The following is a 27689-nucleotide window of genomic DNA, read 5'->3' as shown; positions in this document are numbered from 1 at the left end:
AGCAGAGACATGTTGCTGGGTGCACAGATCCCAGAGTCACACAGCCTGGGTTTGAATCCTAGCTTGGATTTTTCCTATTCAGTGAGACTTAAGGCAAATACTCCCCTACTGATTTTTTTGGTTTCACATTCTTCCTCTACAAAATGAGGATAATAATAATATATACCTCATAGAACTTTTGGGAAAATCAAGGAAGCAAATGCATGCAAAATTGTTTAGAATGGTGTCTAGCATTGGGTCAGTGGGATTTTATTAGCTACTGTTATTGTTTTCATTAGAAATAGAAGCAGGAGTAGATGAGGGGATTAGGGAGCCAGGAGAATCACAGCCTGCCTCACTTGGAACAAATATAAATCCAAAGACCCATTCCTCCTTCTCATCTTCTGGAGTACATTGCTCTGCCTTCTGTTTATTTCGGATATAAATAAATTTATGCCGGTCGTGGTGGCGCACGCTTGTATTCCCCGCACTTGGGAGGCGGAGACAGGAGGATCGCGCTGGTTTGGAGCCAGCCTTGCTGGTTTAAGAGACCCTGTTTCCAAATAAAAATATAAAAATAGGTCTGGGAGTGTAGCCCGGACGTAGAAGGGCTTCCAGGAACCCCAGTACCACCAAAAATAAATAAATAAATTTATGACAATGATGTACATGATGTACACTCACAAACATATCAAAGTCAATCACTAAGCCAAACGTGAGAATGAGGAGGAGAAAGGGAATGGGTAGGAATCAGGGAAGGACCAAATGAGTGATGTGCATTCAAAACACAAACAACAACAAATGCTGGTGAAGATGTGGAGAAGTGGGAACTCTAATACATTGTTGGTGGGATTGCAAATTAGTGCAACCACTTGGGAAAACAGTGTGGAGAATCCTCAGAAGAATGGGAATGAACTTATATGATCCAGCAATACTACTTCTGGGTATCTACCCAAAAGAAAGGAAACCAAACTCCCAAACTAATGCATGAGTATCTATGTTCATAGCTGCACAATTCACCATTGCCAAACTATGGAACCAGCCAAGATGTCCATCAACAGATGAATGGATTACAACTCTATGGTACATGTACACAATATAATTTTACTCAGCCATAAAGAAAAACACAATTACATTATTTACAGAGAAATAGATGGAACTGGAAGACATTATGATAAGTGAGATTAGTCAGTCACAAAGAGTAAGAAATCGGATGTTCTCCCTAATATGCAAAAGCTAGGGAGAAAACGTGTCATAGTAGGAACTCTAGATGAAGAAGGAGATACTATAGATGAGCAAATAAGACAACGTAACTGAGGGGGATGGGAGGGAGGAAGAAGGAAATTCTCTAATGCATATTATGTTCTTTAACAAACATATCAAAGTCAGTCACTAAGCCAAACATGATAAGGAGGGAGGGGGAGGGAATGGGGTGGGAATTGGGTAAGGGCTAATTGGGTATGTGTGCATGGATGTCTCCACCATCTTGCACCCCATTAAGATGTATGAATACAATGCACCAATAAGATAATTAAAAAATAAGTGATGTGTGGAAGGTATGCCTCTACCATCTTATGATCCATTAAGATGTATGACTACAGCCAGGCGTGGTGGTAATCCCCGCGCTTAGGAGGCTGAGACAGGAGGATCGCACGGGTTCGAAGCTAGCCTCAGCTACTTAGTGAGGCTCTCAGCAACTTAGTGAGACCCTGTTTCCAAATAAAATATAAAAAAGGTCTGGGAGTATAGCCCGGAGGTAGAAAGCCTCTGGGTTCCACCCCCAGTACCACCAAAAAAAAAAAAAAAAAAAAAGATGTATGACTACAATGCACCAGTAATAATTAAAAATAAATTTATGACAATAAAATATGTACTTCTACTCCTTCCTCTTAAAGTTATTTTTATGTTAGAGAATAATTTATTGTTAATGATGTCTCCTTCAGACTATGCAACCAATTCTGCTCCTTTATTGGCTTTGGACCATTGGCAGCTGGAGCAGGATATCATATGACTGTGCTTATAATTCAAAAAGCAAGTTGCTTAATCCTCAGCGCTGTGGAGGGTGGAGGCATAGATGCCTTACCTTACACAAAAAGCTATCTTGATCTGCTAGTTCTAAATCATCTTTTGAGATGTTTTTGACTGTTATGGAGATCCTATGGACGAAAGGCATGCCATGAATGAGGTGCATTTCCACATTGTCACTGCAACCAAGAGAACATTAACTCCAAGCAATCACTACCCAGATCAGGCCAGGATAGGGCTCTGCTCTGACTTTCCTCCAGCCCTGTCTCCCCCAGCTTCCATGGGGATAGAAGCCAAGGTAGTGTGCTATGCAGAGTCCATGGCTTCTAGAACAAAGGACTCTAGAATTCTTTATCTTGATGATATTGAGAACTTCCAGTGCTGCATAGGATTTTCTCAGGGTCTGTCCTCCTGAGATGGACAGTGCCACTAGAGTATGTACCCCAGGGAATAATATGGGGTGAGGAAATAATCTGTTTGTTGGGGATTATGGATGGAACTTGACTGTGCAAACTAGGTGTTTATTGCATGACTGAAACCTGTTATGGTCCATGGCAGAGCTGGGGGTTGGAACAAAATAATGTAGGTAGCTACATGAGCTTTCGTACTTCTGTATTCAGATGTGTGACTCCAAGAATCTGAGAATCCTAAATTTGGACTTGGCCTTCCAGGTTGCTATGATGGCATATTTGCCAAGGTACATATATAGAACATAAATTATCTAAGCTTATTGGCTTGATTCATAACATACATACATACATTTATTATTATTTACTTATATATTTATTCATTTATTTTGTGGTACTGGGGATTGAACCAATGGGTATTCCACCTCCAAGCTATATCCCCAGCCCTATTTTGTATTCTTTATTTTGTAAAAGGGTCTCACTAAGTTATGGAGGGCCTCACTAAGTAGCTGAGGCTGGCCACAAATCTGCAATCCTCTTGTCTCAGCCTCTCAAGTATTGGGATTACAAGCATGCACCACCATGGCCAGCTGATTCATAACTTTTAAATATTAAAATGTATGGTATGTGAGCTTCTACTTGAACTCTTGCCCAAAGCATCAAAAATGTTAGGGGTACTCCTAAGTAACACAACACACACACACACACTGAAATATTCTTGATTATCTTTCCCAATACAGAAGTGTCCAAGAAATGGAAGAGTCAGTTCAAATGTAAGAGCCGAGGAGAACTAACAATACCAGAGATGACTATTACCAGTTTTATTCTTTCCTTATCTTCCAAATGTGATTTCTGGAAAGAGAAATATGATCACATTAATAAATCAAAACCAATAATGGGACAGTTTCACTGGAAGAAAAAGCAGAAGTGAACAGAGGGAAAATCTCTAGAGGTTGGTTATACCAAACATGATATGTATCTACCCTCTGTCAGCCAAAGCTGTGGTGTCTGAAAATTATTGCTGGAATATCTGGAATTCTTAATAAAAATTCCAGGAAACTTGGGGACTCTAAGAAGCACATGGGAAATTAAAAGAAAAGAAATATTTCCTCTTTTGTGAAAATCACAAGTACAAAGGAGGTAGCAGCTAGGTATGGAGCTCCTTTTCATGTTCCTTGTAATTTATCCGAAGCCAGAGGAGTACTGGAGAGGTGGAGAACCCCATCCATCTGCCCTTAGAATTCCTGGGGGAAGCTTGTATATAGCTGCTCTTGCTTGGCAAGGTGCGTTCCTGGCGTGCACATGACTGCTAACTACTTCTGACCGGTAGGTATAGCTTCAACACAGGCTGCCAATCCATTCCTGCATCACGTGCAGGGAGGTTTGAACCAGCAATAGCGAGTGTAGAAAAAACTTAGTCTCGCCTGGCGTGGTGGCACACACTTGTAATACCCGCGCTTGGGAGGCAGAGACAGGAGGATGGCGCAGGTTCGAAGCCAGCCGTGCTGGTTTAAGAGATCGTTTCCAAATAAAAATATAAAATTGGTCTGGGAGTGTAGCCCAAAGGGAGAAGGTCTTCCAGGAACCCCAGTACCCACCAAAAACAAAACAAAAAACAACTTAGTCTCGACAATCAGATTCTTTCCAGTTCACTTTCAACCCCAAGAATCATCTGAGGACTCCTTTAAAATTTTAAATTTAGCCGGGCGTGGTGGCACACACTTGTAATCCCCGCGCTTGGGAGGCGGAGACAGGAGGATCGCGCAGGTTCGAAGCCAGCTGCGCTGGCGTAAGAGACCCTGTTTCAAAAATATAAAATAGGTCTGGGAGTGTAGTCCGGAGGTAGAAGGGCTTCCAGGAACCCCAGTACCACCAAAAAAATTTTAAATTTAATTTTTATAATTAACATAATCATTGTACATATTTGTGGGGGTACATTGGTGCAGTGTGATATTTTAATATATGAATAAAACAAACATGTGATGATCAAATCAGGGTAATTAATATTTCTATCTCATAGTTTCTTTATGTTTGGAAACATTAAGCTTCTCTTTTCTAGGTTATCTTCGAATATATGGTTGGTTAATTGTTAACTGTCCTCACCCACTGTGCTATAGAACATCAGAACCTATTCCTCCTCTATAACTGTATTGTGATATCAGCTGAGGACTCCCTTTCCTTCCCTTCTTTCCTTTCCATTGAACCCAAGGGCATTCTACCTCTAAGCTACCTACTCTCCCAGCCATTTTTTTTTTTTGTATTTTATTTGGAAACAAGTTCTCACTAAGTTGCTGATGGCCTTGTGAAGTTGCTGAAGCTGGCTTTGAACCTGAGATTTTCCTGTCTCAGCTCTCAGCCTTCCAAGTATTGAGATAATAGGTGTCCACTAACACCCCCACACCAGCTTGGACCACTTTGATAGGTCTATCTTAGTCTCTCCATTTACAATCAGTGTGGTCTCTGGCAGATCACTGAATCTCAGTGGCCTCCATTCTTTTAGGTGTATGTATAGTGAGAGCAGTAATAGTCTACCTCTGAGGGCTTGTAAAAATCACCAGTACACTTGATGCTTCTCCCAAAATGTTTGGAAACCAAATCAACAAAGTATTTTAAAAGAACATGGTATATATCAGATGATAGTGTTTCCCTTGTTATTTGAATAAGAAACTTTACTGCTCCCAAGTTTATTCAATCACTGTCTCCGCATACATGTTGTGGGGGTTGTAGTTCTGGAGAGCAAGTCTAATGGGAGGGCCAAAATGAAACTAGAGGATGTTGTGTGACTTCTTTTTCTACCTCTTTTCCTGAGTTAAAAATGCATCTGGCTCCCATTTCCTGTCGAATTTTGCTTATTTGAAATGTTCAAGAAATCAATTGATCCAACTTCAAACAGACTAGGTTTTGCTGGCCGTGTAAAAGCCCAAACCTTCTTTTGTGTCCCTCCCAAGTCTGGACTTCACAAGCAGCCAGTTGCCTTCATACCTTAGTGGAGGACTTCTCTTTGGCAGCTTACACTCTGTGTGGAGCCAAGTGTCAGGCTAGGAATGAAGGCAATAAATCTCAGTGATTCCTCATATTTGGAATTGTTCCTGTTACTTCTGATAAGGAAATGACAGAGGCTCTCAGCAATACACATGAGCCTCAGAGAAATTTGTAATCGAAGTCATGTTTTGCTCACAAAATGGAAAACAAAACGTGCTAAATCTGGCTTTGAGTTAATCCAGATGGTTCTTGAGGGCTTGGGTAGTGAACACAGAAATTATCTTTGTTTTTGACTGGGTTGCACTTGGAAATTTTTAGAATGAAATCAAAGTCCTTTCTATCTTTTAGCACATTTTAATTAACCATCTCCCAATGGGAGGAGGGGCAGAAATATTCTTCCTAGATGGAGGTTCTCTGCAAAGAAAAGACTTTTGCTTTTCTGTAGTAAGGGCGACATCACTACTGTTTGCGCTCCTTCTTCCTCTGTCCCTCCTCCCAACTCCTTTAGTATTTCCAATTAAAATGAATATGATTGGAGAACAGCATTTGCTCAAAAATGGAAAGATTTTTCCATGATCTATTCACATGCTCTGAGATGACTAATAAAGCCAACCCAAGTCTGGCCAAGTCTCTGCATGACCACAGCAAAAGACATTCTCAAAATAAAACAAGAAAAACAGCTTTTATTTTTCCTCTTGAAGTTTCTAGTTGATTTCTAGTATTTTCTGTCCAACAACATCACTGACAACATTCACTGTTTGACATTTTAGTAGAAATGGTAAAAATTGCTTGGAACAAAAAGTTTCATTCAGCAGCATTTCCTAGACTCTACTCTTGTGTTCCTGAGATTCACAACCAAAAATGAAGAGAAAAAAGAGGGTAATGTGATCACCTACAGTAGGAATGCTGTGGGGGTTTGGTGAACAGTGATATGACCTCAACTAGCAAGTGGCCCCTTTCAAAAAACACCATTGTATGGAGCCTTCCTGTATGTGAAGTTCATTTAAGACTCATTTAAAATAAAATAAACTCTCTTCTGAGCCTACAAAAAGTCAGGCTCTAATTATGTTGGCATAAGGTAACACATTTACTTTTTTGGAGTGAATTGTTCTACCCATTCTTTTTACAAATAAAACAATTGGCTTGAGTTTAATAGATCTAACTTGTTCTTTCAGTGTCCTGGAGATACAGCTTTTTGAACTAGTAAAGCTGAGTCAATGTGTGGCTAATAAAAATATAGGTTAATCTAGAAATTATGTACATTTGATCCTAGAATGTGTTGTTTATTTATGCTTGAATGTGGTGTGTTTGGTGTCCTGAAGATTCATTTCAAACCAGATACTGAAGCTATAGACTGAGAAATCTACCCAGACTTTCTATTTTAACCCTTAATTAGTTGAGGCAGGATAGAATAGGAAATAATTTTTGAGGACATTTCTGGGTAAGAAGTCTTTCACTTTTTACACACAGTAAAATTTGGAAGTTCTAAGGAACAATGTAACAAATACAACTCTTGCATTTGTTAAATGCATGCATAAGTCAACACTGTGAGTCAGGCACCATGCCTCCATACAGTGACAGATAAGGCTTGCATGAGCACGGAGCTTATATCTTAGTGGAAGGAACAAGGCCATAACTTGAAGAAGCCATTTTTAGATAGAGGTAAGGGCTGTGAAGGAACAGCATCTTGTGTCAGGACAGGAGTGAGACTGGTAAAACTTGAGATAGGAAGTTAATAAAAGGAGTATTTCTGAGAACATGGCAGCTGAAAAGAAGCTTGCCATTAGACATTTTCTGGATGGTGTTCAGGCAGAGTGCCCTCCTAGCGTCAAGGCTAGTAACGGTCCTTTATTGAGAGGATTAAATGAATTAACATGTGCAGAGTTAGAAAAAATACCTGAAGTCTATAAACACCGACTACCTTTCATTCACTAAATGTTCATTGCATCATTCACATCTTAGCAGGTGAAGGGAGTAAGTGTAATTCTAAGGAAGTCCTGACCCCAGTGCAGTGGTTCTCCTCATGTGAATCTTATTCCCCGACCTTCCTTCTTGTCCATGGTGTTCCCATGGAGTCTGACTGCACAGACCTGTGCAGGGGCCAGAAAGGTAGTTTTCTCCAGGCTTGTTCCCACTGATTCTCATGCCCACTGCAGACTGAGAACCAGAGGCCTAAGGGATAGACTGTGACCAAACTGAGATTTTTTTCCCCCCACACTATACTCGCTAAAACATCAAAGAACAGTTCCACTGTGAAGAGTACTCCATAATACTCAAGAAGAGCTCTGTTCAGTTTATGGAGCCATATATATTATGGAGTTATGTTTCATAATTGACATCCTGGGGTCCACAGGCCTAAATTCTTCACCGATCATGGGCTGGCCAGGGATGCTGTGTTTTGGATTAACCTGCTTTGGGCTATGGTGTAAAGGCTTGCCTGATAGTCTTCAGGCCCCTTGAAAGCCTGCCAAAGTAAAAGAGTATTTTTACCTTTTAGGAAGATTTGCCAATAAATGTTTGCCAAAGGTTCTTATATCTTGGAAGACATTCCACTCCTAAGGAGATTAGCCTAACTGAAATTCCTCCCCTGGGTTCCTCCTTCAGCTTCTTTTTAAGGTGTGATGTCATCAAGAGAGGAGATGGGAAAGATTTATTTTATTATCTCTCCTTGGCTTTCCACTATGATGTACCTGTTCATTTTTTCACTTTAGAATGACTTATACACATTTTTAAGAGGTCTTAGATTTAAGGACCTCAAAAAAATTGGATATAAGAACAGGTGCCCATGATCTGCCTGAGGTTTAGGGGGAACAGCATCCGAAATCCAAACTAGTTGTTAGCTGTAAAAGTGTGACACTTCTGTTTTCCCATCAAATACCTTCCCCAAAAGGGCTTGTCCTGGGAACAAATATAGCCCATCCAATTCCTTTATTCATGTCTCACTTTTCTCTCTTTATAGTTTGTATCAATAGCTACTCAATACTCATGGCCAAATATACTGATAGTGATAGAAAAAAGAACTTCTCTGAGTATGAGGTCAGGACTGAGGAGGGCCAATGTACTCACACATGTTGAAGGCAAGTTAGAGCCTTAGACATGGGTCTCAAAAGGTTAGACTGAATTGTGAAGGTGGTCAAAAGACCCAACATTTGGGACTGCCAGCCTATAGGTGATCCAATTTTTAAAGTTCTTCAGGTTGACAGTACCTTCCAAGAAAGAATGTGAAAAGTGGGTGAGAAATGTAGACTACATAAAAACTGGTAGAACCAAAGATAAAGATCTGCTAACGCTCAGTAAATGTCAAAGAATTATGTCTGGCAAGAAGAATGTTAACTGTGATATAAGAGAAAAGCAATATATTGCACAAGAGTTGCTCCCTGGTGGGGGAATGAAGTTTCTCTTAGCATTTTATTAGAATTTACCTAACAATACAGTTTTTGCAAATAATATTTGCTTTTCTAAAAATAAGCCAGTAGCAAATTTTTCCTCCCCCCCACCCCTCTTTTGGTGTGGTGCTGGAGATTGAACTCAGGAGCATTTTACCTCAAAGCTACACCCCAGCCCTTTTAATATTTTGTTTTGAAATGGAGTCTCACTATGTTGCTAAGGCTGTTCTTCAATATGTGATCCTCTTGTCTCAGCTTCCAAGTACTGCAATTAGAGGCATGCACCATCACGCCTAGCTTCTACTTTCTTTCCCCTTTCATTCAAGAAAGATTTGCAGAGTGCAAAGTGTGTGCCAGCTACAGCTCCAATGGCTGGGGACACAGAAAAAAAAAAAAAAAAAAGAGACAGAAAGATCCCTGTCTTTATAGAGTTTATAGCCCATTCAAATGTCAATTCTTCCTGTGTAGAGATGATCATACTAAATTAGTGTTCATCAGAGAAGTTAAAATGCTGAAAAGGAGTCATTCTCTATGAAAGCAGGGACTGATGAAAGAAATCTTATTTGTTTAGAATTTTTGACCTTTTTGTTTTCTCTGTGTGTAATTTCTGCACATGTATTTAAATGGCTGTTTGTCTAGTTTGGGCTCTATCCCTTATGCACTGGTGATTTGTGATAAGCCTTGATATCAGTGTTGTCTTGCTCTTAGCAAACACACTGGGGTGAGACAGTGACGCGGTCTCCAGATCTCTGAGGCCAGGTTCAGCATGACACAGCTGTCTGGAAGTTCAAGACTTTGGTCCTCACAAAAGTGGCACTGGCTCTCAGACCAAGCACATTTCGTCCCCATTTCCACTATAACATTTTTTTTTCCCAAGAGTATAATAAATCTCAGGCCAATACTTAACATTCCTTTTAACTGAACCACAGACTTTTACCTTTTGTTTCTTGACAGAACAGAGAGCTAGTGTTTCATTAATTCCTATTTATAAAAATAAATATACTAAATAGAAGGCATGAGTTAATAATTCTCTGGCTATGAGTCTTCGAAACTCTTTTGCCAAAAAGAACATTTAGGAATATCACCACACATCAGGCTCATGGTCTGGCTGAGGATTCTATCTCAGTACCAGGATACCACTGTCGTTCTACTTGGCTTCTCCATAATAAAGGATGGGGCATGTGCCGGAGCCAGCCAGCAAGAGTACGGGTTTTGAAGTGAGGCGTGAGGATGGAGAATTTTAAATTCTAACTTGGGGAGCCGCCAGCTTACTATCTCTACTGGTTGACCCCTGTTCGTGGGTCAATATTTCCTATGGGTTGACGACTATGCCTGGGTCAGTATTCTTTATTGCGCCGACACTCCTGGCCAACGCAGCTTCTGAGTCAATCTCATCTTTATTGTGCAGACGCTGGGCTTGTTTTTCCAGAGGTATTTATACAAAGCTACAGGTCAATCAACATTCTCATGCTACCACCACCAGAATACAATAAAGACCAATACAAAACACATCTTACAGATAGGCCTATCAGTACCCTCGTCTCATCACCACCTGATCCTCTCTGAGACCTCTTTGAACTTTCCATAACCCCAAACCTTGTTGACTCTGGGCGAAAGACAGTCAGCTGAGTCAGAGACACTAATCTAGGGGAAGGCCTTAATGGCTCCCCAAAATTCCCCCTTTTTTACTATATTCAAAGAAGACTGCGCCTGTCTTAGATTGTTTCCTTTTTGTATCAAGGATTACCCGTCTTTGGATAATACAGAGCTAAGCTGTATATCCTGTCTTAGGTTTCCTTGTCCCAAGGAAATTTTACCCGTCATTGACTACCAGTCTCTTAAATGGGGGTACCCTTTCAAAGGTAAATTGTGCACTTCTGCTGAAAACATGTTCTCACTTTGTCCTGAGACCACACTTTGTCCCGAGTCTCTAATAAACAATGTATTGGGAGCATCATGTAACATAGGTATTTAAGGTTTTTAAATTATCTTTACCTAATTGAATTTTTTTGTGGCTTAATAGTCTCGGGATAAAGAATGTTCCCCAAGTAAGTATATGGTGGTTCTCTTTGTACTTTTTCTGGAGATATAATCAAACCATTATTTTGTAATGCAATTTGTAAGCTAGCATAAGCTGACAACAAAATTCCTTCGTCTGTATGTGCTAATAAAATATCATCCGTGTAATGTATCATATATACAGATTTATAGGATCTTCTGACAGTAGCTATAGACTTTGCAACAAATTTTTGACACAGAGTTGGACTATTGGCCATTCCCTGAGGTAGCACTTTCCACTGATACATTTGCATAGGAGCTCTATAATTTGTAGATAAAACACTAAAGGCAAATCTCTTACAATCTTGTTGTGCAAAAGGTATTGTATAAAAGCAGTCTTTTAAATCTAAAATTATTTTATAAGTGTCTTTGGGGATAGCTGATGGATTGGGTAGTCCAGACTATAAAGCTCCCATTAATTCCATAGTTTTATTAACTTGCCTTAAATCCTGTAACAGTCTCCACTTACCAGATTTTTTCTTAATGACAAATATGGGTGAATTCTAAGAGGACTTAGAATTTTCTATATGGCTGTAGTCAAGCTGTTCCTGTACTAATTGCTCCGCGGCTTTTATTTTTTCTAAGGTTAGGGGCCATTGATCAACCCAAACTGGTTTCTTGTTTTTCCAAGTAATAGGATCGGCATGGAGTACAGGCTGATTAACAGCCCCTTCTAAAAACACCCTAGACCTGCTCGAGGGCGTTGTAAATGAAGCTTTAAAGGCTCTATAACACACTGATTATCCCTAGACCTTCCTCTGGTAAAAGTCCTTGATTTAACATTTGCTGTGTCACTATAGGGCTGGGGCTATAAGATATACACCCATGTTGTGCATAACATCTTGGCCCCATAAGTTGACAGGAAGTCCTGGAAAAATATAGGGCTGAAAAACTCCAGTATGGCCTTCCTCATATCTCCAAGTAAGCCAATCACTGCTTTGTTTGAGGTTTTGTGTCTGTCCTATGCCTTTAAGGTGAGTGAGGGAAGAATGTTTAGGCTGTTTTTTAGGCCATAGATCAGGTGTTATGACAAACATCTGCCCCCGTGTCTAATAACACTGAAAATTCTTTCCCATTAATAAGCAATTTCAATTCTGGTCTTTGAGTTCCAATCGCTTGAACCCAAAAGGCATCTGATGAACCAAAGCCTCATTTAGGTCTCTGAGCACTATTATTAGTTTGCACCTGAGGTAGTAATGCTAATTGTGCCAGTCGTTGACCTGCATTAATAACAGCTATCCCTTGAGGAGAATGTATCATAATTATTTCTCCTTCATAGTCAGAATCAACTACTTCAGGGGCTACTATAATTCCCTTCATAGTGACACCACTTCATCCCAACAACAGTCCTACTGTCCCTTTAGGTAACGGACCATAAACACCAGTAGGAAGGGCTTGCATTCCCATTTCAGGAGTTAATACTGTATAGGTGGAGGCACAGAGGTCCAATCCTGCTCTGCCTGGGGTTGCTCGGAATAAGTCCTGAATGGTTTGTTTTGTTGAGAGTTGTCCTGCTGTGGTACAAATGTCTGAAGTGCCCCATAACATTGTTGCTGCTGGGCCTGAGGCAGGCCCCTCCTTCTGTTTCCCGACAGGAACTGATTCCCTTGCTCATCAGTCCTTGATTTACATTCCTTAGCCCAATGCTCCCCTCTTCTACATCGAGGGCATAAGCCTGGCTCTCGTTTATTACTAGCATTCTGCCTCTGTGGACAGTTAACTAAATGACCATTTTGTCTACACTCATAGCTTTTAACCATATTATTCTTAGTTCCTGATTTTTTATGTTGTTGGAAAAGGATTTCTTGTACAGTTTTCCCTTGTAATGCTGCAGCCATAGCTAGTCCCTGTGTATATGCAGGTCCTATATCGGAACATAGCTGAATATAATCAGACAGGTCTCCTTTCTTTCTAAAAGGGCGTAAAACAGCTTGACAAACAGTATTAGCATTCTCAAAGGCTAATTGCTTTATGAGCAACAGCCCTGCTTCACTGTCACCAATCAATCGACTAGCAGTTTGTAATAACCTGGCTACAAACTCCTGATATGGCTCATCTGGTCCTTGTCTTATTTTTGAAAGATCTTCTGTTTGTTTTCCTGAAGAAGGCAACTTGTTCCATGATCGACGTGCAGCAGCATTGGTCTGAGCATAAGAAGCTAGACTAAATTCTAATTGCTGAGCAGTCTCCCTAAATTGTCCTTCTCCTGCTAACATATCAAAATTTATGGGTATTCCCTGAGCTATGTTAAAATCTGCTGTGGACTGGCATTGTTCTGCAAATTCAGACTTCCACAATAAAAGTCACCCCCTGATAAACAAGCTCTGGCTATCTGTTTCCAATCAGAAGGACACAAAGCCTCCATAGAGAGAGATTCTAACATGGCTTGAGTAAAAGGTGCTGTTGGTCCATATTGAGCACAAGCCGTTTTTAATTCTTTTAATAACATCTCCTTGACCCAGTTTTGTCAACATCTAAGAAATCTAATAACACCTCCTTCACCATCAGGGTCTTCAGTATCCAGGAAAACTCTAAATCCCCTAGTATCTTCTCCATTTTCTGCAGCCCGATTTATAGCTGCTTGAAGCAGTGAAATTAAAGAAAACAAGTCATCTCTACAGTACTGAGCAGCAGTTTCTTCCTTAGGAAGCTTAACACAAAGCATATCTTCTAACATATATGCAAAAAACAAAAAAACTTATTTTTGACCCACTGGATTTTTACAACTCTTACATTAGGAACTCATCTTCTGACCTATTGTATATTACTATTTACATGTTAGGAACTATTCTGACCTATTATCTATTACTATTTACACGTTAGGAGCCTTCATTTTCTATCTTAGTTTCTTTCTTCATTTGCCGGCTTAGTTTCTTTTGCACAAAGCTTTACTTTAGTGACCGATTATATATTACAAAATTCCCATGTTTCATCGCTACTGAAAATCTTTCGAATGCATGCCTTTTTTATTCAGCAGTGTCCTTCATGGGATCCTCAGTTTCAGAATTTCCCCGTAAGGGCCACTACCTGCCGGAGCCAGCCGGCAAGAGTATGGGTTCTGAAGTGAGGCGTGAGGATGGAGAATTTTAAATTCTAACTTGGGGAGCTGCCAGCCTCTATCTCTACTGGTAGACCCCTGTTCGTGGGTCAATATTTCCTACGGGTTGATGACTATGCCTGGGTCAGTATTCTCTATTGCGCCGACACTCCTGGCCAACGCAACTTCTGGGTCAATCTCATCTTTATTGTGCCGACGCTGGGCTTGTTTTTCCAGAGGTATTTATACACAGCTACAGGTCAATCAACATTCTCGTGCTACCACCACCAGAATACAATAAAGACCAATACAAAACACATCTTACAGATAGGCCTATCAGTACCCTCGTCTCATCACCACCTGATCCTCTCTCAGACCTCTTTGAACTTTCCATAACCCCAAACCTTGTTGACTCTGGGCGAAGGACAGTCAGCTGAGTCAGAGACACCAATCTAGGGAAAGCCTTAATGGCTCCCAACAGACATGTTCTAAAACTTCTCAAACTAAAAATTCTTTTCAAGCCTGGCGTGGTGGCACACGCTTGTAATCCCAGCATTCCAGAGGCTGAGACCGGAAGATCGTGGTTCACGGACAGCCTCATCTACTTAGTGAGGCCCTCTGCAACTCAGTGAGACCCGGTTTCAATATAAAAAAATAAAAATTAGGTCAGGGGTGCTCGGAGGTCAAATGCCCCTGGGTTTCATCCCCAGACCTGCAAACAAACAAACAAACAAACAAACCTCAAGTTAACTAGTACAATTGGAAGATTATACCTTTTAGAAAATGATATGGTTATCAGTCAACAGTATTGCTTATGTAGTTGCTCAGGTTCAAAGTCCAGGGGACATTCTTTAACTCCTTTTCTCACACACCCAACCATCAGCAAGTTTTATGGTCTCCCTCATAGCAACGTATTCTGTGTCACTATCACCAGGGCACCAGCCGTGTTTTGCCTGGACCACAGAACAGCCTCTTAACTCCCTGTCTCTGCTCTTGGCCTCAGTCTAATCTCAAGAAACTAGAGTGATGATTTAAAGAAGCAGACCAGGCCCGTCACTCCTCTCTCCAAACCCTCAGGGTTCCCTGCTCCATCTCACGTAAACGCTGAGTTCTTCTCCACAGCTGCCAAGGCCTACATGCTCCTACCTTGCCCTCTTCTTTGATACCATCTCCTGAGCCTCTAGGCTGGGCCAGTGGTCTACTTGCTATTCTGAAAAAAGCCAAGCTGGCTCACAGTCCTGGGACTTCCCTTTGCTGTTCTCTCTGCCCAGCTGCCTTCCACGCCCTCCTTCATATGGCCTCCCCTCTTTCAGATCTCTGATCTCATGTCCCCTGCTCAGAGAGGCCCATGCTGACAGCCCACCTAACATTTTCTCCACCTCCTCCTCTCTACCCTTTACCTTACATGGGTTTTCTTCATCATCAGCATCATAGTGCATCATTATTTATTTTTCTTCATATCTTCTTTTCACCTAGAAAGAATGTATGGCCTGAGGGCGGAATGGTGTTTTGGCTTCATTTTCTGCTAAATCCACCACACCTGCAACAGCATACAATAAATTCCTAACATACCTGCCAGGCATATAGTAAATTCTCAACACCTATTTGTTGCATGAAGTTATAGAGTTTGTGTACTCATTTAAGAATCTTCTGCTTCTACATATTTGTAGGAAGCTCTTTCTTTCTTTCTTTCTTTCTTTCTTTCTTTCTTTCTTTCTTTCTTTCTTTCTTTCTTTCTTTCTTTCTTTCTTGTTCCTTTCTTGTGGTACTGGGGATGGAACCCAGAGGCACTCTACCTCTGAGCTACACTCCAGCCCTATTTTCTATTCTTTATTTTGAAACAGGGTCTCACTGAGTTGCACTAAGGGTCTCACTAAGTAGCTGAGGCTGTGTGTGAACCGCAATCCTCTTGTCTTAGCCTCCCGAATGCTGCTATTATAAGCATATACCACCACACCCAGCTAGGGACCAGAGTTTTAAATCTAAGGATATCTCTGATATAAGAAAGCTGAAGAGGGGAATTGGACCTTAATCAACTGAAAAACGTGACTTTTTTGCAGGACTCCTTGGGAGGACTCTCAGGAGATTTGGAACAGGCAGAGGGGCAGAGTACTGGGTATAGACTAATTGCATTACTCAGGAAGAGTACGGAATGCGGGTCTCTCTGATTGGGATCTTTACTTTTGACAACACCATAAAAACTTTCATTTACCATGAGTACTTCTGGACAATAAATCCAGACATCAAATCTATGATCCTGGTTCATTTCCCCTGTGAAAATTTGAGCAAAACCAATCTTGTTACTGCCCATGACTTTCCTGTTTTCTCTTATCACATTAACTGTTGTTTACTCTAGATTTTAATATGGCTTTGCAGAACCCCCAAATGACATCTTTGGGAGTTATAGAACTATGTAAACTAAATTTTATTTTTTCTATTTTATAAAAAAACATTATATTCCCTTTTTGTGATGAAAAGAGTAGAGCCCAGAGAGTTTAAGAGACTTGTTCAAAGTTGCGCAGCAAGTTGGGAATCAATTCCAAGTCAGTGCTCTTTTTATTATATTACCCCGAGGTAGAAGCGTTTTCTTTAATTCAGGCACATGAGGTGATTTCATTGGGAAGAATCAGAAAAAATTTACTGCATCAGTATTTCCTAAAATTTCACAGAGCCACACCTGGATACTGATAACTATTTATATAGATGTTGATTGTTTCAACAACTGTGTTTTATTTTTACATTTTTCAAATTTCTTTCCTTAAATTGACAGATGAAATTATGTATTTAGGATGTTTTGAAGCACATATACATTGTAGAATAGTTAAATCTGACTAACATATCCATGATCTCAAATAGTTATCATTTTTGTGATGAGAACACAATGCCTACTCTCAGTATTTTTCAAGAATACAATTTATTATCATTGCACATCACCATGCTCTACAATAGATTTCTTAATTATTCCTCCTGTCTAACTATAATTTTTATCTTTTGATGAATACTTCCCCAACCTCCCTGCTCCCCAATTGCCTCAAATTCTGCCAACTACCATTCTATTCTCTATTTTTTTTATTAGACCAAAATATTTAGACTCCATATACAAGTGAGATCACGATTTACGTATTTGTTTTTTCTATGTCTGGTTAATTTACTTAACATAATATACCCCAGGTTTATCAATGTCACAGATGTCAGAGTTTCTTTCTCTCTCTCTCTCTCTCTCCTTCCTTCCTTCTTTCCTTTCTTTTTTGGTACTGGGGATGAAATTCAGGGGCATTCTACCTCTGAGCTACACCCCCAGCCCTATTTTTTAATTATTTATTTTGAAACAGGGTCTCAACTGAGTTGCAAAGGGTCTCACTAAGTAGCTGACACTGGCTGTGAACCTGGATCCTCCTGTCTTAGCCTCCAAATGCTGGGATTACAAGCATGCACCACCATGCCTGGATAGAATTTCCTTCTTTTGATGGGTAAATAGTATTCTATTATGTATATATATATCATGTTTTCTTTATCTATTAATCTGTTGATGGATACTTAGATTGATTTCATATCTTTCGTCATCTGTGTTTTAAATTGCATTAAGTGTAGAATCTTCCCAGGAGCTGTCCAGGTTCAATCTCAGCTCTATCATTTTACTAACTGGGCAACCTCAGGTAAATATCTTGGTTGCTCTGTACTTTTGAGCTATGTTTCCTGTCACTACAGTGGGGAAATAGTTGTATCTATCTCACTGGTCTGCCTTGAATAATTGAACATATCTAAAAGCATAGAATAATGCATCACACAAAATAATTGCTACATATGTGTTTATTTTTAAAGCACTGAGATACCCATGTAAGATGAAAGCATGTTAGAACATTTTTAGGGGTTCCCGTCTTGAACATAGTTTTGTAAAACAAGCAGTTTTTAAGTGAAAGTTGAATTTCCTTTTCAATATCTCAATGCAGCAATTATAAGTTGTCACTAGATGGCGACAGTGATCCATAAAATCTGCTGAGCTGCAGGTTGAACCCAATGGGTCAAACCCTGGTTCATTGCTTCCTCTGCCCTGTATCCTTAAGTTCGGGCTCTCCTTTCTCCACAAGATGAGCCTTTAACAAAACTGCGGTCAGCAAAATTTGCCTTCTGTGGCTGCTCTTGGGTTCACCCATAGGTGCCAGCACTTCTGATGGCAGCCTGGGAGAAGCTTGGGTTTACCTGCCTACCTCCTATTATGAGGTTTTTTTTTTTTTTTTTTTTTTTTTTTTTTAGTTTTTGTGGGGTTTTACTAAGTTCCTGAGCGTCTCTCCAAGTTGTTGAGGTTGGTCCTGAATCTGTGAGCCTCCTGCCTCAGGATTACAGGTGTGCACCACTGTGCCTGGCTAATCAGTCATTCTTTAAGTGTTTTTTTTTTTTTTTTTTTTCCCCACCAGCAGCCTCAGTATTGTTGGGTCCCATAAGATGTCTTGACCATGAAACTGGGGTTTGAACAAACTCTCTGGATGATTCAGATGCACACTAAATAAAGTTCAACAACATATAAGTGTTGGTACGAGAAGGAAAGGGTCCTTAGAGGATACCTTGCCTGGCACTCTCGCTTTGCCAAGAAGGACACAAAGGTCCAGAGGAGTCAAAGGACTCACTGGAAGAAGTAAAGCAGCCCCCACCAACAATCACTAGTAGTCTCAGCAGACTTGAGGCAGATCAGGTTCCAGGGTTGCCAGGTCCTAAGTCTCAGCTTTTCCCACCATGCCCTTTGCCCTCAATCCCCCTCCTTCAAACTGAGGCCTCTGGGTACCATTCTGTCCTGGTGGTATAAAAACATGCAAGTATTTATTTATACGAGTAAAGTATAAATACTTAAGCATTTATTTATGTATCTTGTACAAGTTTGTTCATTTAAGTAAATATTTTATTGGGAATATAGGGTCAATTATGATGCATTTCTTGCAGTCCAGTGTGTGTGTGATGTAGGAGTGAGCGTGAATTGAGTCAAAAAACTTATTTTCTCAAATTACCAGAAGAGGAATATCTGCACAGAGCCTCAGCAAATAGGTGAATGCAACAAGGGCCTGAGAAAAACAAGTAGGAGGAAATGCTGTGTGTGTATGGGGGAACGTGGCTGTGGATAGTTCACCCAGTGGAGAAATTGGGAAAAGACACTTGGAAAGAGGGAGGAGTGTACACAGAGAGCCATGAAATAGTTCAGAGAATAACAAATTTTGTTTGGGAAGAGTGCAGTGGAGGAGTTATGCTGTAAATAATAACAATATTACGACGACTACTAATAGTTGGCAGGTATCGTATGTGAGCTATGTGTTCAATCACTTTGTTAAGCATTTTACATCTACTATCATTGATTAAACCCCTACGCCTACTCTCGTTTTACAGATGAGAGTGGGCATGGATACACTGTTCTGTTTTTTTTCATGGACAAAGGAAATGTGGTATATACACACAATGGAATTTTACTCAGCCATAAGGAAGAACAAAATTGCATCATCTGCAGGAAAATGGACGGAACTAGAGAACATTATGCTAAGTGAGATTAGCCAGCCTTAGAAAGCCAAGGGTTGAGCAGGGTGTGGTGGCGCATGCTTGTAATCCCTGCGCTTGGGAGGTGGAGACAGGAGGATCGCAGGTTCAAGGTCAGCCGCACTGGCTTCAGGGACCCTGTTTCCAAATAAAAATATAAAATAGGCCTGGGAGTGTAGCCCAGAGGTAGAAGGGCTTCCAGGAACTCCAGTACCACAACCAAAAAAAGAAAGCCAAGGGTTGTCTGTTTTATCTTATGTGGAAGCTAGAGAGAAAAGGAACCCAAAGGGACTTTAGATAAACGGGGAGAGAGACCAGGAGAATAGTGGAGGAGGGTTGGGGGGACATGCAGAGGGGGAAAAGGATTGAAGAGGGAAACAGCTTACATCATGTTATTTACATATATGAAGGTATCTCTGCCAATCTTGCTAACATGTATGAGGGGAGAGGGAGAAGCCGGGGGAAACACAGAGGAACAAACATGAAGTGATGTGCATAAATGTATATTTGTGGTACTGGGGGTGGAACCCAGGGGCTTTCTACCTCCGGGCTATACTCCCAGACCTATTTTTTAAAATTTTATTTGGAAACAGGGTCTCACTAAGTAGCTGAGGCTGACTTCGAACCTGTGCGATCCTCCTGTCTCAGCCTCCCAAGTGCTGGGGTTTCAAGCGATGTGCACATACATTAATGTATCACTTTGCAACTCACTATGATGTATAATTACAATACACCAAAAAAGCATAAAAAAACAAACATAATTTCCATTTCTTAGACAGATACTGACCTTATGAAGAGTTTTAATGTTTACTTCTTCCAGGACAATCCCTAGAATGTGAAATAAGTGTCTATTTGTAGGGGACAAGGGATATATCCTTACTACAATAATTTCATTAGAAGCATATTTTTCACCAGTGCATAAAATTAGGAGGTTTTGGGCATTCTTTATTTTTCAACCGAGGAAATGAATGTCCTGTTATTCTTCCACCTATCAGCAACTTTGGAAGTAGCCAATTTCTCATGATAGACGAATTGTGTCTGAATAGTGGCAAAGAAAGCTCATTTCAATTATTTGACTCACTGGCAAAAGGAAGCTGAGTAATGAGGGAATGAACTGGTTGGAATTTATGGGCTTTGCTACATATTTGGTTTATACTTTATAAGTGTTCATTGTGAAAGTTTCATTGTCAACATTAGCATCATTCTTTTATTGCACTAGAGTGCCAACAGCCTTGCTAGAGCTTCAAGTTGCAATTAAAATTTTGGTAATATTAAAAATACCATACCTACTTCTTCCTAGGTAAGCTTCCAGATATTTCTGGATTTTTTAGGGTATTTTTTGCTGATTTTACTTTTTTCCTGAGAAAATTAATTTTCTGCTCTGTTACTTTTGCATCTACAAAAATATTGGTGGTGAGTGAGATAGTCTAGAAGATTCCTTTCAGCTATATTGGCCTGTGGATTTATGATTAAATGGTACAAAGAATTCATTTTTGAGTTTTCTTTTTAGTAAAATTTTTAGCAATGTTTTCATAAAAGAAGTCATTAGACTAAATATTTATCCATAAATTTTTAAGTAGGATCTCTAAGAGCTCTATTTTTTTTTTTTTTTTTTTTTTTTTTTACTTCTTAGGATTACCAAGACCCTATCCACCTCCACATGGAGATTTATACATCTCAGGAAGTAATTTTAAGACATATTTTAAGCAGATGCCATTAGAAATGATTGGTGATTAGCTTGTTTTAAGGTAGAAGACGCTCTTTTTACTGATTGCTACAATAGCAACTTTCAGCTTATAAACATCAAGCTTATATTATAACCTTGATGTTTCCACTGAGAATGACCTGATTTCCCAAGAAAATTTAGCAAACCCGAAGTGATTTTTACTTTCCTTGTCTAGAGATATCTAATAGCCTACATTGTGCTTTATTTTTAATGAAAGAAAGATCAATAAGATTGAGAAAGAAGAATCTATCAAACATAATGTTATATTTAAAATATTATAATTAAGAATAAATTTTTTATTTATTGCCTTCACCTCAGACAATTCTTTTTCATTTGCAATTGACTTTGGAGTCAATTATAATAATTTTTCAATTTAAGTATTTATAAAAGAAATCTATGGCCATTAAAAAAAATCCCATAGAAATACATAAATAAGGACAGAGAACTATCTAAAATTCGGACACTCAGAGTTGGCTGTCATTAATATATTTCTTTCTATTTTATTCTACGTAAGCATGACTTTCAAGAAATTGGCAACATATAACTATTTGAAATATTCTTTTAAACTTAGTATATAGTTAGCATATGGACAATATTTTTAACCTCTACTTCTAGAGGCAAAATATTACTAATACTGCATGTGAAGTTGTAAAAATTCTTTAGTTTTCATTATTTTGAGATAGTTAGTGTCAAGTCTCCTTTGTTTCCATCCCTACTTGTTTCAGAAAAAATTTAAGGTAGTTTCAGTCTACCTCATTAAAATGGGTAGAACATAGAGAGGAAAGCAAAACTCTGAGATTCAATACTGCATTCTTTCTTTTTACATGAGATCTTTGCTTTATAAATAATAGGCAAAGTTTAACACAGTAAGGAATGTGCTAAAAAATTTCTATTGTGACATGAAGAAGCCCTGTAGAACATGAATAGTAACTCCTCTTTTATGAACTGTTGTTTCTAAGTAAATTTTCAAACACTGCCCACAGGCCTGTTACTCCTTGGGGCAGAGCTCTAGTCTTACTGTTCCACACTCCCTCAATGTCTAGAACTGTTCTTGGTCCAGTGTATTTTCTAGGGCTGAAATGAAGAAGACAGAATCAATTCTAACTATTCTTTTTTAAAAATTAATTTTATTTATTTATTTATTTTTGTTTATTTTTATTATTATTATTATTTTTTGGTTGTACTGGGGTTTCTAGAAGCCCTTCTACCTCCAGGCTACATTCCCTGACCTATTTTATTCTTGGAAACAGGGTCTCTTAGGCCAGGGCCTGGCTTTGAACCTGCGCGATCCTCCTGTCTCTGCCTCCCAAGTGCCCAAGCGTGGGGATTACAAGCGTGCGCCACCACGCCCGGCAATTCTACCTATTCTAATACTGTCAAGATGAGCTGTATTGTGGTTTTCATATAGCATTGACATGAGGAGCAATACGGATTATGAGCTTTGGTTTCTCTGCTCCCTGTTGCTGATCTTTCAAAGCCCTGTAAGGGCTGAGATTATCTTGGTCTAACTTTTAGCACAGTGCTTGAGTTCGTGTAGCAAATGTCAAATAGATGTTAGCTTTTAGTGATTTGGGCTACTTTTTATTACATATATATATATTTTTCTTTTAACAAGTTCCCATGTTTTCTGAGGACTTCCAGTGAGTTTTTTTTTTTTCAAAACAAGAGTAAGCTGCTTCGCTTGAGATTGTATATGAAATATCTCAAAGAATTGGCAGAGAGAGTAAACTAATGATATGTAAATTTGTTGTTAGATAACAGATTTTTTGTTAGATAACAAATTTATATATAATCATTACATTGTCTGTATTAACCTAACAGTCCAGCATCTTATTTACTCAAAATGCTTATTGGGAAAACATTTTGAAATAAGCAGTGAGATTGAGCCGTAATTATATTTTACAGTTTGTTTTTCCTGTGGCATATTGACTTTTAAGCCATTCAAGTATTCAGCAAGTATTAAAACTTTTAAATAAATGAGCAATCTGAGGTACCAAATAATGAAACCTGCCTGACATTTTCCCTGCATATGGAAGGGGCATGGGAATGGCTGAGTCACTGCTTCTAATCTACACTCAGAGCATTTTAGGAAACCTGTATCAGCCTCATCAAGACAGGTGTGTAAATAAGTCCAATAATGTGAAATCAGTACTGTGGGCACTGAACAGTGGAATCCTCTAGCCCAGCACTGTCCTCTAGAAACATAATGTTGGAGTAAGTAAGGAACTATATCTTCTTGTAGCCACATTGAAAAATGTAAAAAGAGGCAAGTGAAAATAATCTTACTGGATCATATTCATTAATATGTGAATTTCTATTTGTTAACTTTATTAACTCAGGATATTGAAAATATTATCACTTCAACATACACTTAATAGTAAAAGGTATTTATGAGATATTTTACATATTTTATTCCAAGTCTCAAAAATTTGACATGTATTTAATATGCATAACGCATCTCAATGGGGACTGGCCACATTTCAAACATCAGTAAGGGTGTGTGACTAGGGGCCACCACATTGGATGGTGCTACTTCACCACTATAGGAGGCACTAAGAATGACAGTGTGGAGGAGAGGGAACACAAGTCCAGGGCAGAGTCTTAGACACTGCCTATTCCTGGCTCCGACACTTGATATTGATACGATTATGAACAAGTGATTTAGTTTCTCTGAGTCTCAAATTCCTACTATTCATAATGGGAATTGTTAATAACTACCATACTTCTCTCAGGAGGCTGATGAGAGGGAGAGATTAAATAAGATATTATATGTGAAAGTGCTCTGTTAGACCATAAAGCACCATACACATGTAAGGCATTACTACTTCTTTTATTGTAGAGTTGCTCTCATGACTTGCCCAAGGCCACATTCCAAGTTAGTGGGAGAATCAAGGATAGAATCTAGGGCTCTGACTCCTAGCCATCTGCTTCAGCTAAAGGCTGCTCATACCAAGCCAGTTAATTTTTTTAAAAAACTTTAAAAAAGTCTTTTTATTAAAAAAATGCATAAAGAGGAGAATGGCAGTGAGAAGTAAATTCCATATTGAACAGTTAGGGTCTTTTTGGCCACTGTCATAATGCTCTGCAGTAAAATTATACATCCAGGATATTTATATACTTATATACTCAGAATTACAGCCATCAAGGATTGGCCTTTATTGCTGTCATATAATATAAAACCCCATGTTCTTCAAAGTTTCAAACAATCTTTAAATTGAACTGTGGTTTCCCTGCTCTATTTATCTCCAAAATATAGTATAACCACAAGAAAGCCCTTCTGTAGTAGACTTGATTAATGAAACAGATATGGATCAATTCAAAAGGTTTTCCATGGGTATTTTTGGTGACAGATGTAGCTCATTATTCTCATGTGTGAGACACCAGCTCTGTAGTGTGAATCCAAGAGACACATTAATGTAGAACAGAAAGTGGGAATAATTCAGTGTAACCCATATTATTTAGTGCTTACTGTGTGCAAGCCACATTAGATATTATAATGTTCAAAGGAATTTGTTTCTGTAATTGTCACACACATATATAGACATATGTTTATATGTGTGTATGTATATATGTATGTGTATATATGCATGTGTGTGTTTTCAACTTGAGAAAAAACATGAAATCTATCTATAAAAATGTCTATTGTATATGAATCAAGGATCTAATAAATTTTTGGAACGCTAACAGGATGATCTGAAAAGAAATTCGAGATTATTTGGAACTATTTTTTTTTTTTGTGGTACTGTGGCATTCTACCTCTGAGCTATACCTCCAGCCCTATTTTTTATTCTTTATTTTGAAACAGAGTCTCACTAAGTTGCAGAAGGCCTCACTAAGTACCTGAGGCTGTCCAAGAACCACCATCCTCCTGTTTCAGCCTCTGAGGATTACCAACGTGTGTGTGCCACCATGCCGGGCTGAAAATAATTTAAAAAGTTACAGTTTGGCCTTTCAGAGGGCACACAGGAGATTAGTTATCATCTTTTGTTCCCATTTCCTGAGTCCTATGCCTATTTTGGTATTCATGTTTAAAAATTGTAGTCATTGTCTACACATGTATCAAATGAACTTCTTCATAAAACAAAAATTACATAAAATATTTAAAGTCATATTATGTGAAGGTATGCATAGGCCAGGTTTATTTTTGCAGAGAAAAAGCTCTTCTTTTTCATTCAAAATTATGTAAAATAAGTTTTAGTAGGTCATTTTCACTAGAAAACTATCATATATAAGCTTCAAGCCTGCCAGAATCATTGCCCATGTTGAGTAAATATAATATTTAGTTTGACTTGCTGGACCATTGCTGTTGACTATTGAATGAAATAGTTTGTAGAATAACATTTACATTTTATTGCTTTTATACCTTAGTTTAAAAACAAAGAGGCTAATTTTTTAAAAGTGCAATAAAATGTATTTTTGATATTTCCACCATAACTTTACAAGCAATTCCTCTCCTCTGCCCTGTAATAATCACCTTCTGCCTTTTTATGATTTAGTTTAACATTATTATTATAGTTTTTTACTGGGTGAGCCCATCAATGCCCTTGGCAGCAAGATTTTGTTACAAGAAATCCAGAAGCTGGGCCTGACATCAGTTGCAACCACTACAGAGTTTCTCTGGATTGAGTTCAGAGCCTTATCCTGACATTATGAATGTAACCCAGGCCATGTCTCTTTCACCAACCCTCTGTCAGCTTGGTCAATCCTAAAACCTGCTGCTTAAATATGCATGCATCTTTTTATTCAGTAGTCTTTCATTATAAATATTTCATCTGGAGAACATCTGGCTCTGATGGAATCCAGCCAAAATAATTAGTGGTACCTATATTAAAAATGTAATACATTGGTAAAATCATTAATGTACTTGTATTTCTCCGGGAACTCTGAATGGATTCATTCTAGACAGGATGTGACCATGTGGCATTAATAGAGGCTACGCTTGTCTTTTTATCCAGGTACACCCCCAGCAAGAACACAAAAATGTGAAGATTCCTAGCAATTATAAGATACATTCTCTCAATCATGAAATACAACTGAATAGACTATAAAAACCACTGTCGTATTAGATATTAGAAAATATTAAGCTGCATGTCCAAAAGTCACACTTAAGAGCAGGCAATAGTAATAAGCACAAGATGGCTGTGGATAGTATGAGATAATGTCTATTGGTCAGAAATGGATGGTATGTTGTGTTTCTTTTCCATCAAAGTTCAAAAGTTAATGATGTACTTTACATTTTTATTGCTTACTGAAACATCAATTTAGGAATAAAATAGATTCTGTCATGCTGTTATTATTTTTTGCTGTGGATATATTCAGAATCACGTGTGAATAAAGCCGTATCATGCTCTGTTTCATACATTCTAGATTGTCTTAAGGAAAACTTAGTATATATCACTTCAGTCATCTGAAAGGAATCATTTCTTTATTACAAGCTCAAAATTTAAGACTATAAAATATCAACCAGAAAAAAAGTTGGCCCAATTAAGAGAAATATGATAATGGTAGAGAAATTCACATAGACATGTCTGAGAGATGATAAGATTATTTTAATTTTCCCATTTCCACTGGAATTATTTATTTTACAAATCTCCAGATCTTTTATTACTTGAAATCCTCTGCTGAATCATGAAAAGGAGCTTAAGTTAGCAATTTTCCTCTGCAAATTCTAGCTGCTAGCATCTGGTGAACACTTGGATACCTAGTCAGGTCCTATGGAAATGATTATTTTAAGACTCTATTTCAACATGCCTAGACTTAAAAATCAGCTAGGATCACACTCTGCACAGTTTTTCTTTTTGTTTTGTTGTTGTTGTTTTGCTACAGGGGATTTAAAAACCTGGTATTAGTGGTGATGATCTCGAGGCTTATGTAATGGTGTAGATAGGACAGGAGATAGGCTGTGCAGGCAGGCTGGACACCTGTCTGTCAACTGCCCATGTGTCGCTGGACAGCGACCAGCTTCTTCCCCTGTGGACCACCCAGAAGCGGGTCCCAGCCCCATCACTCACATTTAGACGTGACTGGCCTGTGGAATTGAGGACCAGCGTCCTTGCTTGTGCCTTTCTGTGGCAGTCCTGGGCTGGTTTCTGTTTCTTCACCAGATGTGCCTCTACTTCCAGAATAGCTTCTGAAGCAGAAAAAAGGATATTTTTAGTCAATTAATAAAGGTGATAAGAAGCAGAGTTATGGCCAAAGTACACTGTTCCTGGGTCATAGGAGAAATTACTTACTAGAAATGCACAAATATATACTTTGATAATAATACAAATATTTACTTCAAAATATATACTTCAATATATACTTCAAATAAAATGCTATTACTTACTAAAAGTTAGGTACACATTTAGAATATAATAGAATTCCTTGTGTGCTGATTAATAGAGAATAGTTTTTGTTTCTACGTAATCTAGTATGTGTTTATTGACTTTTACACATTTATTGCTATAGTTTGGATTTGAATGTCCCTCAAAGTCCTTGTTTTGAAGGCTTGGTCACCAGCATCTGGCATTATTGGGACAGAGTGGAAATTTTAGTAGGTGAGGCCTAGTGTAAAGAGGTTAGATCCCTGG

At 38.8% G+C, this 27689-nt stretch overlaps 1 protein-coding gene across 1 annotated transcript in view; it reads right to left on the bottom strand.

Moving 5' to 3' along the window:
- COL8A1 (collagen type VIII alpha 1 chain) overlaps nucleotides 1-27185 on the bottom strand; it is a gene marked incomplete at both ends in the record, with an annotated part of 66166 nt that extends 38981 nt beyond the window's left edge. Inside the window, one exon of the mRNA XM_080695571.1 lies at nucleotides 27129-27185. The remainder of the gene's footprint in view (nucleotides 1-27128) is intronic.
- Nucleotides 27186-27689: the final 504 nt, after the last annotated feature.

This window comes from Muscardinus avellanarius (assembly GCF_963383645.1).
Source record: "Muscardinus avellanarius genome assembly, chromosome: 5".
Lineage (NCBI taxonomy): Eukaryota > Metazoa > Chordata > Mammalia > Rodentia > Gliridae > Muscardinus > Muscardinus avellanarius.
Note: the sequence above shows the minus strand (reverse complement) of the source record. Positions and strands in the feature narration are given on the sequence as shown.